Source organism: Sminthopsis crassicaudata, chromosome 6 (assembly GCF_048593235.1).
Source record: "Sminthopsis crassicaudata isolate SCR6 chromosome 6, ASM4859323v1, whole genome shotgun sequence".
Lineage (NCBI taxonomy): Eukaryota > Metazoa > Chordata > Mammalia > Dasyuromorphia > Dasyuridae > Sminthopsis > Sminthopsis crassicaudata.
This window is the reverse complement of record NC_133622.1, coordinates 112,966,328-112,985,776: the sequence shown is the minus strand read 5'-3', so window position 1 is coordinate 112,985,776 and position 19,449 is coordinate 112,966,328. Positions and strand designations below refer to the sequence as shown.

Below are 19,449 nucleotides of genomic sequence, written 5' to 3'. Positions count from 1 at the left end.
TGAAGACTGGGTAGGGCCTAGGTTATGAAGCCAAACAGAGGACTTTGGATTTGATCCTAGAAGACAATTAGCCACAGGACTGTATTAAATAGGGGGTGTGACAGTTGGATTTGTGCTTTAGGAAAGTTATTTAGTGATTGGATGGAAACTTGTAATGTTTGGGCTAGCTTTCTGGAGGTCCTCCAGAAGGGCCTTGGGCTCAGCAGGATAGACACCATGAGAACAGTTAAGAATAGAGTCTAGATTCCTTATTCTGGCCCAGTCTTGATCTTAGTGCAGGAAGCATGAGAGCCACCATGAGGCTGGTCAAAGATAGAATAACTCTCTTCCAGTCCTTTTTAGCTCTTATACACCTTATTGTAATTACATCATTACAGCATCCTGATAATGTGTGAACTTAGCGAACCATTACATCGCCATGCTAAGTACTAAGTATATGTGAACTAGGGAACAATCATCCCATCAATTCCATTGAGTTAACACCTTGTTTCAAGTGTACTTGTTTCAAGTATACTTCTCCAAAGTTCCATCCTCTACAGAGAACAGATTGGAACAGAGAAATTTGCAGACAGCCTCCCAAGAGGCTACTACAGTATTCTAGGTATGGGATAAAAAACCAGGGTAAGTTGTACCCAAAATTAAGTTTTCAAGAATTTCAAGAATTCAATTTGGAAAAAAAATGGGCTAATCTTTGAAATATTCTCAAACTCAGTTTGCATTATAGAAAAATACAACTTTCTCCTTAAATTAAAACTTGTTCAACTTTGAGTTATGATCTGAATCCTGAATGTGGAGATCAAGAAAAAATTGGCGATAGTAAAACGTTTCTGAACACAACGACCAAAAATAAATTCAAAGCCAAACATGCATGTAATGAATCTGAGGTGTTTCTTCCAATGCTTGCCTAAAGTACATCAGTGCAGCTTTGGTTTTGAACATATGACATTTGTAGTTTATACTTTACATGCATGAATGCTGCCAGAAATACCTTGACTCACATTCAAGATGGGATCATGTAAAAATTTCTTAGGTTTTCACCTAAGCCCTTTTTAAATTACACAAATGGAAAAATTGTAATAAGTCCTGTCTTAAATGACCTCACTTTCACACTCCCTTTCTTATTTTTGTGTCTTTCAGGCCTGGAATACTTATCCTCCTCATCTTCCTGTTCTCAGGCTTTTCCTAGTCTGAGATCTGGGGCTTTCTCATATTCACCTTATGTCTCTTCTGCATATGTTCTGCATAGACCAATATATGTAACTGTTCTCTGTCTCTTCAGAATATAAGCTCCTTGAAAATAGGGGATGTTTCTTTCTAGTATTTTTATTCTTAGTACCTAGAACAATATCTAGTCCATAGAAGGCACTTGGATAATTCTTGAGTATTTGACATGTGGAACATCACACTATAAAAAGGATTATAGGTCTTGTAGCTGGAGGAATTTTCTTGTATAGCTGTTCTCAACTTTTTGGTCTCAAGCACTTTTTACTCTATTAAAAATTATCAAGGACCCTCCAAAAAGCTTTTATTTATCATCTAAGGATGCTCTGGGAAATGTTTAATAGCCATGCACTTTTCAGTTTAATTTACATTATGAACATTTTTCCCATCACTTTTTAAAGTCTTAGGCAATCAACAAAACAATGAATTGAGACCTAACTTATGACTTTTGGTAATTTCTGAGGTATTCAGCGGAGAGGGTCAGTATTGAATAAGTCCATGTACAGGAAGAGTTTGGTGTTAGGATTCTTACAAAATACTAAGACAGTGAAATTGATAGAGACAATAGTTATCTAATTTAGCATGGTTCAGTATGATTGATCTGATCCTACAAGGAGATGTGATGGGCCAGAACTTGAAACAAGGTACTAAGTGGAATTGAGAAGACAATGATTAAATCTAGTTTAATCCTACAACAAATAATGGTTTCCTAGTGATAAAATGATTGGTGTGTACTCAGTGTATAGCATATAAGCAAAAAGCTCTCAGGGCCAGACACAGAAGCCCACTCTCAGAGGCGGAGACAGATTCATTCCATTTTCCACCTTTGAGTTGGCTGGAGGCTGAAGTACAAACCTTTGGATTCAGAGACATTCGGAGGGAGCTAGAGACAGAAGCTGGCAGAGGCAAAGGACTAGTGGCAAGAACTCTTGGAACCAAGGAGAGAGATAGGTCTCTAAGAAAGCTAATGGGGTCCAAGGAAGGAGACAATACTTGGAAAGAAACAATACAGGATTTGGACTTTAACTCCTGGTTGCATTTGGAGTGATTATTCTGAACTGAAACGAAGGCTGCTTCCAGAAGTCCCCCAAGAAACCTGCTCTCAGAGAACATTATAATTTAGAGAAGAATATTACAGTTTGGTCCAGATATTACTTGATACCTGCTCTCTAAAAGGACAAACAACTCAAAGCATTGGCCTAACAATGAATGAAAGACATATTCAAGATAAATTTAGGATAATCTTAATGGAGAATGCATGTGACAGGAACAAGGCATCATAATTATGTTATCTATGACTCTGTCTTGGTAAATACATTGGTATGATAATTTATGCTATTAACAACTCTGTTTCTATAAATAATTTGGTATTGAGAAATATCATAACTATTTACAATTCTGTTTTGATAAGTACCTTGGCATTGAAATGTCAAAATATTGATATAGCCCAAATCTCTCTGTTTGCTAACTTCTGTCATCTCAGATCTGATCAAGAAAAGATAATGCTCAAGTATTGTAGGAGAAGCAGCAATAGCCATGGAGACCCCACACAATCTTGCCCAAACACCTCCCCAGCCTAACTTAGGGGGAAATAGGGATAGAGTGAGGGTCAGGCCCCATGGTCAGCATTCTATGAGTCCTGGCACCTGAAATCTACTACCACAGGGAGATCCTGGCACCAGTTAATATAGCCTTCAGCAGGTTCTGTCCAGCAACTTCCTGGGAAGGAACTGGGTACCCTTGGCAGCACCAAGCATGGCAGGGTGAGGTAGGAAAGCCAGTCCAGTCTCTGCATTTGGTAAGCCCACCATTTTCTATTTCAGTTGCAAAAATGTATTAACTCTGTAATTTATGGCAAATTAGTTTATCTCTGCTCAGTTTTCTGATCTGTAAAGATAACTAATAGTGATTGTTGTTGTGAAGATCATTTGCAAAGATCATTTACATAAAATGATATATGAATGTAAACTGTTTTATTGGATACAATTACTTTATATTTGATAACTTTATGGGTTTTTAGATGTGACCAAATATAATGCCAATGTTGAGATAAATTGTTTTTGTGTTTGTGTAAATTAATTTAAGCAAATTAATTCAGTAAATTTTGTTATTTAAAATATGATAGAAAAAACATTTTTAAAAGACCATTAAAGGGATATGTAAATTGTAATCTATTTGTACTAACTGTGTTTACAGAAGATTTAAGAGTTTGGGAACTGTAGGAAAACAGAAAAGCAGTTCACTGCTATATAAAAAATTCTTGCAACAAATAGCCTGCTTTTCAGTTATCTAGAGTCAGATTTCTCAGGGCCTACTCACGAAAAATTGACATCTTTACTCTTTCCTGGCTCACAAAAGAGAAATGATTTGTATGAATTGGAAAGTATCCAAATGACAATTCAGTTTGCCTGGAACATTTAACTGGAATTTAGAAATCTGATGTACTAAAGTTAAGTAAAGTTTAGAAATCTGTCCTATCTCATTTTTTTTTTAATTGTCTTCTTTTATCCCTGAAACAAAAGAAAAAATATGTAAGGAAATAGAAATCCTCCCTGAGAACTTCCCAGCTCAACAGTTTGGGGACAGAATAAATTTGTCAATTAAAATGTAATGTTCTTTGTTTTGGTTTTAGTTCAGTTCAGTAATCACAACAAGAATAACAAGGTGTTAAAGTCCAAATCATTTATTATCTCCTTACTGGGGCTGGGCAGCTTTCTGGAGATTGGCCTTGGTCTCAGTGGGGGAAGTGCAGGAGACCAGACCAGCTACCAGGAGCCTGACTGAAGGTGAAATGAATTTCTATTTCCTTGGCTCTGAGGGCATCTAGTGTGCTTGTCCTCTGTGGCTCTTAGTTCCTGCTTATATGCTCCACACTGAGTATAAACCAATCATTACATCATTATGGAAACCATTATTTGTTATAAGATTAAATCAGTCATACTGAACCATGCTAAACTAGATAATCATGGTCTCATCAATTCAACTTAGTACCTTGTAAACATCCTTGTTTCAAGTTCAGAGTTCTGGCCAATAACATCTCCCACTTTCTTTTGTTTTAGAACATAGGTGGTCATGTCCTCTCTGACTTCTCAAGGAGGTGAGAACCCCCAAAAAGGAGATGCTCATGCCTTCCCTGATTCCTCAAAAAAGGGATGAAAACACCATAAAAGGAGGTGATCACATCCTTCCTGACATCTCAGGAAGGGAGATGAAAACACCAAAGGACATGGGAAATAAAATCAGATTAGTGGGTTTCTGAAGGGTCTCACTTGAAACAGGTATCAGTGGGAGGTGTTACACATAATTACATAAATTACATAAGCCCACAGTAACACAGGCTAGTAGTGATGTGACAAATAACATGAATCAACATGAGGAATTATACATGTCCATATGTCCTAGAAATAGTACAAAATTAATCTGTTGTCCATTACTTCATGTGTGTAGGGAATCCAATGATTCCTGCAAGTTTTGAAATCTTGCAATAGTCTCATCATGTGTCAGAGAATCTAATGATTCCTGCAGATTTTGAAGTCCTGTATCAGTCTTATCTTGTCTCAGGAAATCCAATGATTCCTTCTGGTTTTGAAGTACTGCAACAGTTTTATCAACAATTTTTTAAAGACTCTCTGGGTGTAATCTTGGCTGCCATCATGCCCCACCTGTTTTTTGTTTGGGACCCTGGAGCTGGGCTCTGCCTCTCATTTCCGTGGGTCAATCAACATTCTGAGGCCCAGTGGAAGCCCTTATTGCATTCTGTACAAAGGGTTGTAGGTCTTCTCTCACCCTGTCTTCTCACTATTTTTCCATACTGAAAGCATCCATGAATTTCTTTGGGACCCTGTCTTCCCATATTTTGCATCATAGCCTGGGTATAAAAAGCATTTGTGCCCACTGTGGCACAGCATCTTATGATCTAATCTAAAGGAGCATTTTTGTGTAGTCCTCAAATAATTCTTCTACAAACCTCATTAGCATTTTCTTTATCCATTTATCTTAGCATTATTCTTGTAACTGCATTTTCTCCAATGCTTCTTGTGACAGCTGTCAGCAGACATCCCATAAAATCAGCAAAAGGTTCATTGGGACTTTGCTCTATTTTCATGAAGGCTTCCCCTCCATCTTTTCTCAGGAGGGAGCCCCATGCTTTGATTGCAGCAGCAGCAATTTGCTCATATGCTACTATGGAGTAATTAATCTGTGCTAAAGCATACGGACCTTTAAATTCTACTTGGTCAAACGTGATTTGTATATTAACTCTGGTTTGTCTATTTTGTTGGGCTTGTACCTTACAGAGTTCACTATATTCTGAAAGCCACAACAAGTTTTGTCCAGGTGCTAAACATGTTCTTGCTATGGATTTCCAATCATTAGAGTTAAAATTTCATAAGCCAAATTCTCTAGTAACATCTTAACCTAAGACAATGTAGCCCCATAAAGAGTGCAACCCTTTTTCAAATCTTTAATTTTTTCAAGATCAAAAAGAATGTATCTTCCTCTGGCTTGACCTGAAAAGTCAAACTCTTCAATAACAGGCTATGCATTTATTTTTAAATCAAATATATCCTGTCCTTTTTTAGCTTTAACTTGTGCCTTTTGTAATTTTATCATAGGCTGTTTCATAGGTGATGATGATTGTGTCAATGTCTCCTCTCCTCTTTCTCCCTCCACCCATGAAGGGTTAATTGAGGGGGGAGGGTCATGAGATGGGGAATGCTCTAATGGCTCCTGCTGTGAAGCACCATACTCCTTAATTTCATCAGAATTGTACTTAACTCCTTTCTTGTCTAATTTTCTCTAGTTTGTCTTTTTCTTCTAATTTATCTGGATCCTCCCCCTCCTGCACCTTATTCTTTTTCCTTATTCTATAACTTATATAATTTCCTAAAGCTAATTGATTTAAGTTATATGTATAGAGTGTTTTTTTTTTTTGGAAATTGATCAGGTCTATTGTCATTGTAGTATTCACATAGTTGCTCTCCCACCAATTTCCACTCATCTGGATCTAACTCTTTTTCCTTAGAGAACCAAGATGTGTACTGTACTGTTTCTAAAAGTTCAATGATTTGCTTCCAAGTTACAATCAAACCTTGGTTTTTCATAAGTCTAATAATGCTCTCTACACATTTTCCCTGAATTGAAAAAGGCTCCTTTCTAAATATTTGTCCCATTTCAGCTGCAATACTAGTTTAGCCCTTTACTAAGTTTCTTTCATGTTTATTTTTGAACTTACCTTAATTTCTGGGTCATGAAGACTTTTCAATTGAAATCAGGATTGGAGAGTTTTTCCACTGAACTCAGAATTGTGTCAGCCCCATGTTTGGACTCCAAAACTGGTTTGGTTTTCTTGGGGGCTCCGGGCAGCCTTTTTTCAGTTCAGTAATCACCACAAGAACAGCCAGGTGTTAAAGTCCAAATCCTTTATTATCTCCTTCCTGGGGCTGGGCAGCTTTCTGGAGAGACTTTCAAACTGGCCTTTGGTCTCACTGGGGGAAGTGCAGGAGGCAGGCAAGCCAGCCTGACTGAAGGTGAAATGAATTTCTGTCTCCTTGGCTCCAAGAGCTTCTAGTGCACTTGCTTCTACTGTGCTTGTCCTCTGTGGCTCTCAGTTCTTGCTTATAAGCTCCATACTAAGTATAAATCAGTCATTATATCACTGGGAAACCATTATTTGTTGTAAGATTAAATGAATTTTACTGAACCATGCTAAGCTAGATAACCATTGTATCATCAATTCCACTTAGTTAATACCTTGTAAGCATCTTTGTTTTAAGTTCAGAGTTCTGGTCTATAACACTAAAAGAAGGTGGATAGTTTATTATATTCTTTTATAAATGTAATTTAGGGAATTAAATATTTTCACCATCTCTAGAAAATTAAGAGGAAATTATAATTAAAACTATTTGGCTATTAAGAATAATCTAAAACTGTAACTAAGATATTTGGAGCTATTGTCATCATGTTAAATCTAAAATTGATAATTATTGTGTATGGAACAAGAAGGAAGAGGTGAAAGCTTTATCAGTTGGACTTCAAGTATGGAAGTATCAAACAGCCCAGCCCATAAAAACACTAAGAATTGTTGGGATGAGCCACCTGGGTTCCCTGTCAATTCCCCTTAATTTCTAAGTTTTTCAGTTTTCTTGAAGCCATCAGTGTAAGCAAGGTTATCAGTCCTGAGAAATGAGCCTATTCAAGAGGTATAGTTCCTTAAACAAGTAAAGTGTTTACAAAAAATCTATAAGCTTGTTTAATGATTAATCCTTTGCACCAGGATGAGTTTGCACCTATAAAACAAGTTAAACAAAATTTCCTATATGTCCAAGTTCTGGTATATTTTTAAAAAATAATTTATCTAGCCCTAAGATGGGATTAATAAAATTTGCTATTAGAAATACCTTAGGGTCAGATTGGTATTTCTTAGGAAAGAGATTCTCTCTGATCCAGATCAATGGTACAATGGTGTCAAACATCCAGCTAAGCCCCAGTGACCCACAACATTCTCAAATATGGCTTGAATCAAATTAAAATGTAATTGGGAAACATTTAACAAAATAAATAAAAATACGATAAAATAGGATTCTATTTACTGTTTTTATTTGAGTGTGACACCACTGGATATGAGTCTAACAATACTCACTCCGTCTGGAATGTGTTTATAATTCTTTAAACTCTCATAATGTAATCTTCACCCTATCCCTGCATTTTAAATAAATGACTTTAAAGCCATAAAGGAAAATGGTTTCACTAACTCTTTGTTCTAGTCATGCACAGCTCATTTGGTAGGGTGGAGTGGTATGCTGCTTTTGTGATCTCATCAAGGGTAATTTTTAAGTATTTAACTTATAATTCTAAATCTGCAAGGTACTATAGGCTATGTAAACTTCCCTATATTCCTAATAAGTATATTAGTGCTACTGTTTGTACCAGTTTTTATACTATTTAACCTTAAAAAGTCCTTATGGAGTCAAGGAGAAATTTCTCTTGTTCTCATTGACTATATCTTCTTTTAGTCCTGGGGTTGACCATGATTTCTTTTAGTCTAGGATTTCTCTCAGACACTTTAGATACCAAATTTCTAGGGGCTACAGAAATGCTTGTGAGATAGATACAAAATTATATGGGCTTTCCAGAAATGGCAAAAAATTCTGATGAAATTCATTGAAAAAGTGATTACATTGGACTAGTAATACAGAGTTGGTAAAAAGAAAAAAAAAAACTTGCCCTTGAAAAAGTAATTTTTTGCTTTCCCTCACTTTGATGCAATTTCAGGTGTCCTGAGCTCTTGCAAAAGAAATCCATTATCTGGGAAGAAAGGAAATTTCTAGTCTACCTTCTTCCCACTCCTTACATACTCCCTCTATTTCCCAACTCCCTGTTCTCCCCACCAGAAATCCTGGTTTTATTGCCAGCTGGTGAATGGAAAGCCTGCCTTCTGTGTCCAACATAGCAGATGTAGGAAGCGCCAGTCAGACTAATTTTCAAAACTGGCAGTTGGTGTGGTTTGATAATAAGAAAATATTTCAGCAAAAGCAGAGAAATAGGACATGGAATCATTTTTTGCTGAGAAACATTGTGCAACAACAATGAAACAACTTTTAAACCCATAAAACTGTTTATTTAGCAGATTATGATTGCAAAAATATAAATATCAAAATAATTCACACCAATCAGTGTAAACCTAATGGGTTAACACAAAACTACCTAACCTCTCTTTATTTCTATAATCACTATTTAATGTAAAAAATTGTAAGTTGAAGCAACATTTCCCCCCAAAAAACCAATAATATTAATGAATTGTAAAAATAATTTATGTTAGGTATCGAGTAAGAATGAGTAATACAGTAACACAAGAAGTCATTTGCATACAGTTGAAAGATTGGCATACTGGTTTGCCTAGGGCCATGGTACTTAATTTTTACAATGTGTTTGTATTTGTGCATTATAGAATTCTTTAAAGGTCTGCTGAAATCGATTTACCTTTTTGCACAAAACTGATTTTAAAATAATAACATAAAATATATAGGATTAGAGAGGAAGGGAAAGAAGCGAACAAGTATTTAAGTGTCTACTATGTCCTAGATATCTCAAAAGTCAAACATGAATGACACAAATATGGCACTGATACCTAAACCAGGAAGGGCCAAAACAGAAAAGAAAATTACAGACCAACTCCCTAATGAATATTGATGGAAAATTTTAAAATAAAATTTTAACAAGGAGATTTACATCAAGTATTATTTGTAATGCAGAGAAGCTGGACACATTCCCAATAAGATCAAGGGTGAAACATTATACTCATTATCATCACTATTATATGTATATATATATATATATATATATATATATATATATATATATATATATATATATATATATATATATATATATATATATATATATATATATATATATATATATACTGACAAAGCCCATCAGCAACAGATAGAAAGAATTTTCATTTAGAATTAAAATAAAATTCTTGGGGGTCTACCTGCCAAGACAAATCCAAGAACTATATGAACACTTGTCAGCCAAATAAAATGAGATCTAAACAATCGGAAAAATATCAATTGTTCATGGAAAGGCTGAGCTAATATAATAAAAATGACAATTCTGCCTAAATTCTTCTGCTTGTTCAATGCCATACCAATCAAATTGCCAAAATATTATTTCATATTACTAGAAAAAAATAATAGCAAAATTCGTTTGAAAGAACAAAAAGTCAAGAATATCAAGGAAAGTAATGAAGAAGATACAGAGGTGGCTTAGTGACACCAAACCTAAAATTATATTATGAAACAGCAGTAATCAAAACCATTTGGTACTGGCTAAGAAATAGAGTGGTGGATCAATGGAATAGATTAGAGAGGGAGAGGGAGAGGGAAAGGGAGAGGGAAAGGGAGAAGAAAAGGGAGGGAGAAGGGTAGGGGGAGGGAAAGGCAGGCGTATTAGCAGAGTTCTCCAAGAACAAAAGAGTTTTAAACCTTGCCAGGGATCCCTCTACTGCCTGTGGCCCTCAACAATCCTGTTGGTTCCCTTACATATAATTCTGATTCTTTTATTTGATTCTCTGGTACATAGAGTTAGAGACTGTAGAACTATCTAGACTAGCTCTCCACTCCAACCCTCTCATTTAATGGGTGCCAAAATTAAGACTTAAAGTTAAATAACTTGTCTAAGTTAATATTAGTCATAAGCCCACTCATTTTTCAGTTGTGTCTGACTCTAAGCTATATATAAAAGTATACTTGCCTTGTCCATCCAATGATCCAATGGAGAAGTGAACATTTTTACAGACATAGGACAGCTCATTCTCTGAGGCATCAGAAATTTGCTGAATGGGGGTGGAATGCTGCATATGCTGTCCAATAGGATTGCCATGTTGGTTAGTTTTGCTAAATTCTTTTTCTTTTCAAAGGGGATTGAGGGTAGGGTTCTGGAGGTGGCAAAAGGGAAGAGAAGAGACAATGAATATAATCAAAAATAAAAAGACTGGAAATTAAATTTTGAAGAAGAAAAACAAAGATACTAGACTGTTCTTTTAAAAACTGGAAGATGGGGTAAGAATATGAATAAAAGAAAAAATAGCATTTTATCTTTGTACCTATTGTTTTAAAAGTAGTATTTTTTTACCTCGGTTACAACTCTCTAGCATTCTGTTTTACAAAATTTTGAATTTCAAATTTTTTCTCCGTTCCTCAACCCTTTTTTATATCTCCTTTTTCACTTGGCTCATTCTACTTTTTAAACAGTTGTTTTCCAAGCTATTGACTTTTTTTTCATAATTTTCTTGCACCAATCTCATTTCTTTTCCCAACTTTTCTTCTACCTCTCAAATGGTTTAAGCTCTTTTTTGAGCTCTTTCATGAATTCTTTCTGGGCTTGAGGCCAATTCTGTTTTTCTTTGAGGTTTTTATCATAAGTGTTTTTGACATTACTGTCCTCCTATGAGTTTCTGTTTTGATCTTCCCTGTTACCATAATAACTTTTCTGGCCTTTTTCCTTTCTTTTAAATTTGAGCTCTACTCCTGACATGGAAAAGACACTGTCCCAGGCTTCTTGAGCCAGGGGTATAGGCCCTGACTGGTTGTCTGGTGCTACACCAATGTTGTCCTCAGGTCTATGGGGGATCCTCATGTCTGATCCTGCATTAAAGGCATGGGGTTGTAGGTAGCTGACACAGCTAAAGGCCAAAAGATTCTGGTAGGTTTCCTGCTGTGGAGCCAGGATCCCAATTCTGGTGTCTGGCATGTGCTGAGGCCTTTGGATATTTCTGTGTTTTCCTGGGGCTATACTGAAATAGTGCGATCTGGCTGTTGGAGGCTGCCTATTTCCCAGTGGCTACACTAAAGTATGAGGTTGTTCTCAGAGTTGGAGTCTGCCCATTCCCCTGGCTATACTAAGACAGACAATAAAGGGTCCTGGTGGGTCTGCTCTACTGCACTAAAGCTCACAATCTCCCAATGGTTTTCTCAGGTGGGACTTGCTGCTGGCTTACTAGAATGCGTCCTGTCCTGGATTTCCCTATTACTTGAGTGAGACAGATCTTTCCTGTAAATCTTCCAAATATCTTGGGTTCAAAGATTGTTTTATTCCATCTTTTTACTGGTACTGCTGTTCCAGGATTTATTTTGTATGCTATTTATTTATTTCTAAATTAATCAATTAATTAATTAATTTAATTTTTACAAAAATTTTATGCTTAGGTAATTTTCCAACATTGATAATTGCAAAATCTTTTGTTTCAACTTTTCCCCTCCTTCCCCCCACCCCTTCCCCCAGATGGCAGGTTGACAATACATGTTAAATATGTTAAAGTATAAGTTAAATACAATATATGTATACATGTCCATACACTTATTTTGCTGCACAAAAAGAATTGGACTTTGAAACAGTGTACAATTAGTCTGTGAAAGAAGTCAAAAATCCAGGCAGACAGAAATAGAGGGATTGGGAGTTCTATGGAGTGGTTCATATTCATTTCCCAGAGTTCTTTGTCTGGGTGTAGCAGGTTCAGTTCATTACTGCTCTATTGGAGCTTATTTGGTTCATCTCATTGTTGAAGACAGCCACGTCCATCAGAATTGATCATCATATAGTATTGTTGTTGAAGTATATAATGATCTCCTGGTCCTGCTCATTTCACTCAGCATCAGTTCATGTAAGTCTCTCCGGCCTTTCTGAAATCATCCTGCTGGTCATTTCTTACAGAACAATAATATACCATACTATTCATATACCACAGTTTATTCAGTCAATCTCCAATTGATGGGCATCCACTCAGTTTCCAGTTTCTAGCCACTACAAAGAGGGCTGCCACAAACATTCTTGCACATACAGATCCCTTTCCCTTGGGATATAAGCCCAGTAGTAGCACTACTGGATCAAAGGATATGCACAGTTTGATAATTCTTTGAGCATAGTTCTAAATTGCTCTCCAGAATGGCTGGATGTATTCTTTGTGTGCTATTTTAGCACAATGAAAGTGAATGTGGGAGAGTTACGGGGATTTACTATTCATTCCATCATCTTGGCTTTCAGAAGTACCATTTTTAATGATTCCCCCAATTTCCTAAACCCTATATTTTTTCAATGAAGTTGGGTATTTTTTGTTTGTTTGTGAGGAGTTTCTCTTACTCATACATATATGTACCATCTAGTCCTAGGATCTTGCTTGAATTCACTAAGAATGACCAGGGTAACATAGCCAACATATATCACAAGATGGATTTATTCCTAGATCTTTCTGACATAGAAGCCAATTCTATTCCATACAGCTTTTCCTTTGCATAACTTACCTTTTCTCTATTTTATGAAGTGGAACAGAGGCAACTGTAGTGTGGTGGGTAAAGTGCTAAGTTGGGAGTTAGGAAGACCTGAGTTCAAAGCTGACCATAGATAATTATTAGCTATGTGACCCTGAGTAAGTCATTTAACTGCTTTCTGTCTGTTTCTTCCTTGGTAAAATGGGAATAATAATAGGACCTACCTCTCAGGATTTTGACAGGATCAAACAAGATAATACATGTAAATTTCTTAGCACAGTTCAAAAATTCATTATTCAGACTTCAACATGTTATCATTTGATATTCATTTGTCCACAAGGACTGTTTTCTAAATTATTTTTACAAAATAAAATCTTTGATTTTTTTTTAAGAAATATTAATTTGCTGATGCTTTCCTGTGGAATGTCTATCACTTTGTGAAGTAGTGGGTGGGAGGCTGGCTTCTAATCTCATTCTACTGTTTTTCATGAATTCTGCATTCTACACCAAACATCTCTGAAGATTTTCTTCCTCTATGCATTTGTCCAACCTTTAGCTTATGCGTGGAATGTCCAGCATCTTCATCATAATTATTATCATTCTATTCGCCATTCGAGGGTAAGTTTAAATTCTACTCTCTTCAAAACTCCAAGTTGAAAATATTTTCTTCCCCATCTAAATCTCTTTTTACTTTTTTGTGTGCACTTATAATCCCCAAATTTGCATTATAATGAATTTATAAGTATATACATCTTCCTTGTCTCACTTCTTAATCCACTGCCCTTAATACTCTTTGAAAACAAATATTGAATCTCAATTATATCATTATATATGATTTTATATAATTTATATTTCGCATGAATTATATAACTTATATGAATCTCATCTACATGTGTAGCACATAGTAGTAGATCTTAAATAAATGCTTATTGACTATTACTTTAATACATGTATTGTATTTGGGGGAATTGAAGTGGTAAGGGAAGATAGAACCATTATTAACATAGGAAAAGGAAACTTCCAGGGAGAAAAATTTCAGTAATTAATTCAGATCAGTGGCCATTCTACAGTCTATGGTCTTTGGGACACAGTGGCTAAGTGACTTGTTCCAGCTCATATGGTTAAAATGTGCGTGAAGCAGGACTTGATTTCAGGCCATAACTAAGAAGTAGTCCAGATTATCTAAGGGCAGAGAGAGAAATGGCACCACACAGTGCATAGAATGCTCTCTGAGTTCAAATTTGGCTTCAGACATTTACTAGTTAAGTCACCCTGGACGAGTCAGTTAACTTAGTTTGACTTAGTTTCCTTATCTGCAAAATGAGCCAGAGAAGGAAATGGGAAATCATTCAAGAATAAAACTGAAATAACTGAACAACAACAACAACAAATTTTAGTCTAACAGCTTACTCATTTTATAAATGAAGAAACAAGGGGCCTAGAAGCTAAGTCACTCAGTCATAATTAGTTGGTGTCTGAGGTAGTATTAGAACGTATGTCTTTCCGATAATAATCACAATAATAGCTGGCATTTATATAGTGCTCATTATATGTACTAGACATTGTGCTAAGCACCTATTTTACAAATATTTTATTTGATCCTGACAACAACCTCTCAAGGTAGATATTATTATCCCTATTTTTACAGTCAAGGAAAATAAGCATAGCAGGTACTTACCCAAGGTAAGTGTCTGAGATCACATTTGAACTCCTGCCCCCAAACCCTGCATTCTATCCACTATAAGCTCCTACTAGGTCCTCTGATATAGTGAATATTCTTTCTATCATAGCATTTGGCCTTTGCCTTAAGCAGAAGTTCTACTCATGACACCACACTACCATAATGGATCTCTTAAGCTCTTTGAAGGGAGAGACTGTGTTTCAAGAAATCATTGTAGTCCCATTTTCAAGCCAGTACAGTGCCTTGCATGTTGCAGGAGCTTAATAAAAGTTTTGCTGTACAAGTGAGAAAAGAAAACAGACTTGTAAGCTTCCAAATTTACCTCCATTTCAACAAGATCTCAAATGTTCAACAAGAAGAAGTCAGTAACACTGTGGAAAATTATTCTTAAGCTCAATTAAACTGAGTTTTAAGTTCAGCCATCAAATAAATCCTTCTGCCTACTAGAGGCAAACAGCTGTGAGCTGGCAAGTTCCTCTAACAATGAGTCATGGGAGCAAGAAAGTCAATGGTTGAGAAACTGGCTGGGAGAAACAATGCTCGTGCATAAGAAACAGGAGAGAGGACAGAGACATTAAACCTTCATGAATTAGCAGTCATAGTTTTGTGACAAAAACAGTTATCTGAACAGAGTTTCCTGAGAAAGTAAAGGAAACCTGAGAAAAGAGACAGTTAATAAAGCAATTGTAGATGCTTGAAAATTCTAAAAGAATTAATATCCTTTGTATAAAGGAAGGAAAACAATTTGAATTAGTAGGCAATTGGCCAGGATGGGATAATGTCTGATCTTTTAAAAAGCCTAAGGGGAAAAAAGGGTTTGGTTTAGCATGATCAAGTCCACAGATGTTGGGCTACATGTTCAATACTAAGGGGGAATTCTGACACATTGCATCTCAATGAAGTTGTCCTTAATGTCTCCACAGCTGTTAACATTTTGGCACTGAACCCAACAGCAGGGGCCAGTAAGGCTCTGATCTCCACAAGCATTCTCATACACTTTTTTTTAGTGAGTTCCTTTTTTAGGGAAACATGAAGATGACTATCATATGGAAGGGTTTAAAAGATGATTAGTTTCTTAAAATAAAAACAATTATCCAACTTGCTCCTATTGCTGTTAACAGAGAAATACAATGCATTTCTTTTGAGCTTTAGGAAATTTACCTCAGCATAGAATGCTTTGAATTTTTCTTATTCATTTTGGAACTGATTTCATTGCTGTTGAATATTGTAGATGTGACAAGTGATTCTATTGAGTGGCACATTATTATCTTTTTATGTCAATATTATTTTATTTTTCCAATTACATGTAAAGATAGTTTTCAGATTTATTTTCCCCTAATGGGTTACTGAATATTTTTATTATGCACATAAAAGCCATTAAGGATCTGGCCTGGGCTTAATGGGGCTGCATTACAAGTATATAGCTCCACATATCAACACCAAGGGTGAGGGTATGAATAGGTCATTCTAACCCAGTCAGAAGACAATAAAGTCTTCTGATAGAGCATCAGATGCAGATGATCAGGTGCAATCTCTAAGAAGACAGTTCTAATAAAGCAATGAGAACATCACAGAAAGGTGAAAGAGAGAGGGAAGTTAAACAGTAGAGGCCCCTGCCCCTAGAACAAAACTAGCCTAGTACTTGCATAGCCTATTCTTAGTATGGGAGCAGACTTCTAAGAGGTGACCGGTGCCTGCTAGCTCTTAGCTTGGAAGCCTCCCTGCCAAGGAGTTTACTTGGCCTGAGGTTTTCTGAAGTTCCATCCAGCAAATTCAGCCATGTTGCCCAGCTCTTCCTCAGTTCTAAGAAGCTAATTATACTTGGCCAGATGCTCAGATTGGCAGGGGGCACCAATCTTGATCTGTCCAGTAGAGGTTTGCAATGAATGTATTTTCAGTCTCCCTGGAACAATGGGGAACCATTACTCCAACCCTTTGGACTAGTTAGCTTGCATGTGTGGAGAGTCACAGAGCCAATTTGGTTCACTTTGAGTAGGAGGCAGTTGCAGGCTTTCTCATTCACAGCCTTTTCAATGCACTTGTGATTGGTCACTGTGAGATCATCCCCTACTACCTAAATACCTGCAGTAGCAATGTAATCCTTCCAAGCTTCTCAGTCATCCTGGTCAAATGGATCTTCAATAGAACCACTAGGTGAAAACTAGATGTAACTGCTGAGATCACCAGCAGACTTAAAGTCCAAGTTAAACTTCCCAGATCAGAAGAACGCTGAGGCAGCAACACCCATGCCAATTACAACCTTATCACTATAGCCAACTTTACCAATAGCATTCTTTAGTAGCTAGCTTCAGAGTTTCTTTTCTTTCTAGGATGTTAGGAACAAAGCTACCCATATTCTCTATGTTAGTAACATCCTGTCCATACTTCTGCTTAATCACATACTTCAGGTTGTGGTAAACCTTAGTTTCAATGCACAAGTCCTCCTTTAAGGTTGCTGCTCCAACAAAGAGAATAATGAACTCCTGCATTGCCAGCTTATTACCAGCATGGGAGCCTGCTGGAACTGGCAGGATGACTTCATCATTGGCTTCAAGGTCAATAATATGGTAGTAAAAAGAGACACCTTTCTCAGCAGCTCCAGCCTTACAAACAGCCAGAAACACTCCCAATATAGCATTTGTACCAAATTTAGATTTATTGTCAATGCCATTTATCAAGTCAGGATCAAGGCAATATATTTATTGATATGCTTAACAGTTTTTGAGACATCTTTCCCCAAATAGTGGGTCATCATTATCTTCAAGCTGTAGGGCCTCATGGATGCCAGTAGAAGGACCACTAGGCACAGCAGCTCAGAAAAGACCTTTCCTGTGCAGAGATCCACTTCAACAGTGGGGTTTTCATGAGGGTCAATGATCTCTTTGATCTGGATCTAGAGAACAGGCATGTGAATTTCTGGATGGGGCGTCTTTCTCTGGGTGCAGAGAACAGAGGCCAAGGGCTCTAGCTATGCCAAGAGGGAGACTTAAATGTCAACATCCATTTTCCCTTTCTCCCTCCTTCCTCAATACAACAAGCAATCTGATATACATATATATATATTATACATGTACAATCACTTATAATGTATTTCATATTAGTAATGTTAGAAAAGAAAAATCAGCACAAAAGGGAGAGGGAAAAAATGAAACATTTCTTGACCTGCATTTAGTCATTATAGTTCTCTCTCTGGATACAGAAGAAATTGTCTTAGATCACTATATTACTGAGAAGAGCTGAGTTTATCATAGTTGATCATCACACAATCTTGTTGCTATTGTGTACAATGTTCTCCTGGCTCTACTCACTTCACTAAGCATCAGTTCATTCCTGGGCTTTTCTGAAATAAGTCTATTTATCACTTCTTACAGAACAATAATATTCCTTTACATTCATATACCCTAGTTTATTCAGCCATTTCCGCAAGTGATGGGCATCCACTCAATTTCTAGTTGCTTGCCACCACAAAAAGAGGGCAACATTGTCTTAAAGAATTGTTTATTGGAGACTGAATGTAAATCACCATGCTCTGTTTACTTTTTCCTTTTCTTTTTTTCCTCTCCTGGTTTTGCCTTTTTGTTCTGATTTTTCTCTTCCAACATGATTGATAAAGCAATGTATATTTAAAAAGTGAATGTGGGATGGCAGAGAGAAGACATGTCTTTATTTGAGCTCTCCCTGATGTCTCTTAGATCAACACCAAAACAAGCCTATAAAGTAGATTTAGAGTTACAGAACTCATAAATATTTAGAGTGTAATCACTTTCTAACAGAAGATATTTTGGAAGAATTTCAAGAAAGGTTTTGAAATTGAAACTTCTGTTTCAATTGGGCACAAAGGGAGGAGCTAAGCACAAGCACAATACAGAGACCCAGAGCAATATATGCCAGGATTTTCCAAGAGGAATTTGCAACAGTGTTGGCTACTCTGTGCTGGTTGCAAGCCAGTAGAACAACAAAAATACAAAAGACAAATGGTGAGCCCATGAACCCCATAATAATGTGGGACCTAGCTATGCCCACCTAGCACCAAAAGTCAGTCAGCACCAATTCTGAACAGTCCATGTTAACTGTTAATCTCTATTCATAGGAACAATCGCTAATTTTTTTCACAAGTTTCAGGACTCCCTTTTAACTCATAAATTTCTGTTCTATAGTTTCTATTATTTGAGAAGCTTAGAAGTTCCTTAATATTTTTCACTAGTTGTTCACTCTTTTATTATTTCATGAAAAGTAGAAAGATGGCCCAGGGGACATAGTGCTGTGTCTGGACTCAGGAAAATCTGACTTCTTCCTCTGATACATACTAGCTTTGTAACCGTAAATCACTTAAACACTATCTGCTACAGTTTCTTCTATTTCAAATGGCAATAATAATAATGGCACCTATCTCTTACAATTATTGCAAAAAACAAATGAGAAAATATTTGTAAAGCATTTAATTCTGTGTTTTTAATTATTAATCTTAAAGAGGAATCTTAAAAAGGAAAATTATGTGGAACTGACCACTATCTGAAGCCCTTTTCTGTGTTTTTACTTTACTTTATTAGTAGGTCCTCTTCATTTCTAATCCCAAGAATATAATTAAAATTATATGATGAAACTTAGCAAAAATGATAATTCATTTGAACAAATTGATTTTAAATTCTCTTTTGCTAGAATATAACAATTGCACAAAGCAAGAACTATTTTTACAAAAAAAAAAAGATTTTCTGGCTGAATTAGACTTCTGGAAGCCAAAATGATAGAGTAACCAGTAAATTGATAGAACTCTCCCAC

At 36.3% G+C, this 19,449-nt stretch overlaps 1 protein-coding gene and 1 pseudogene across 1 annotated transcript in view; both read right to left on the bottom strand.

The window, feature by feature from the left end:
* Positions 1 to 19,449, bottom strand: part of ARSJ (arylsulfatase family member J) — a 96,890-nt gene that overhangs the window by 68,187 nt on the left and 9,254 nt on the right. The gene's annotated exons all lie outside the window — the stretch shown is intronic.
* LOC141547720 (alpha-enolase pseudogene) lies at positions 12,015 to 19,309 on the bottom strand (annotated as a pseudogene).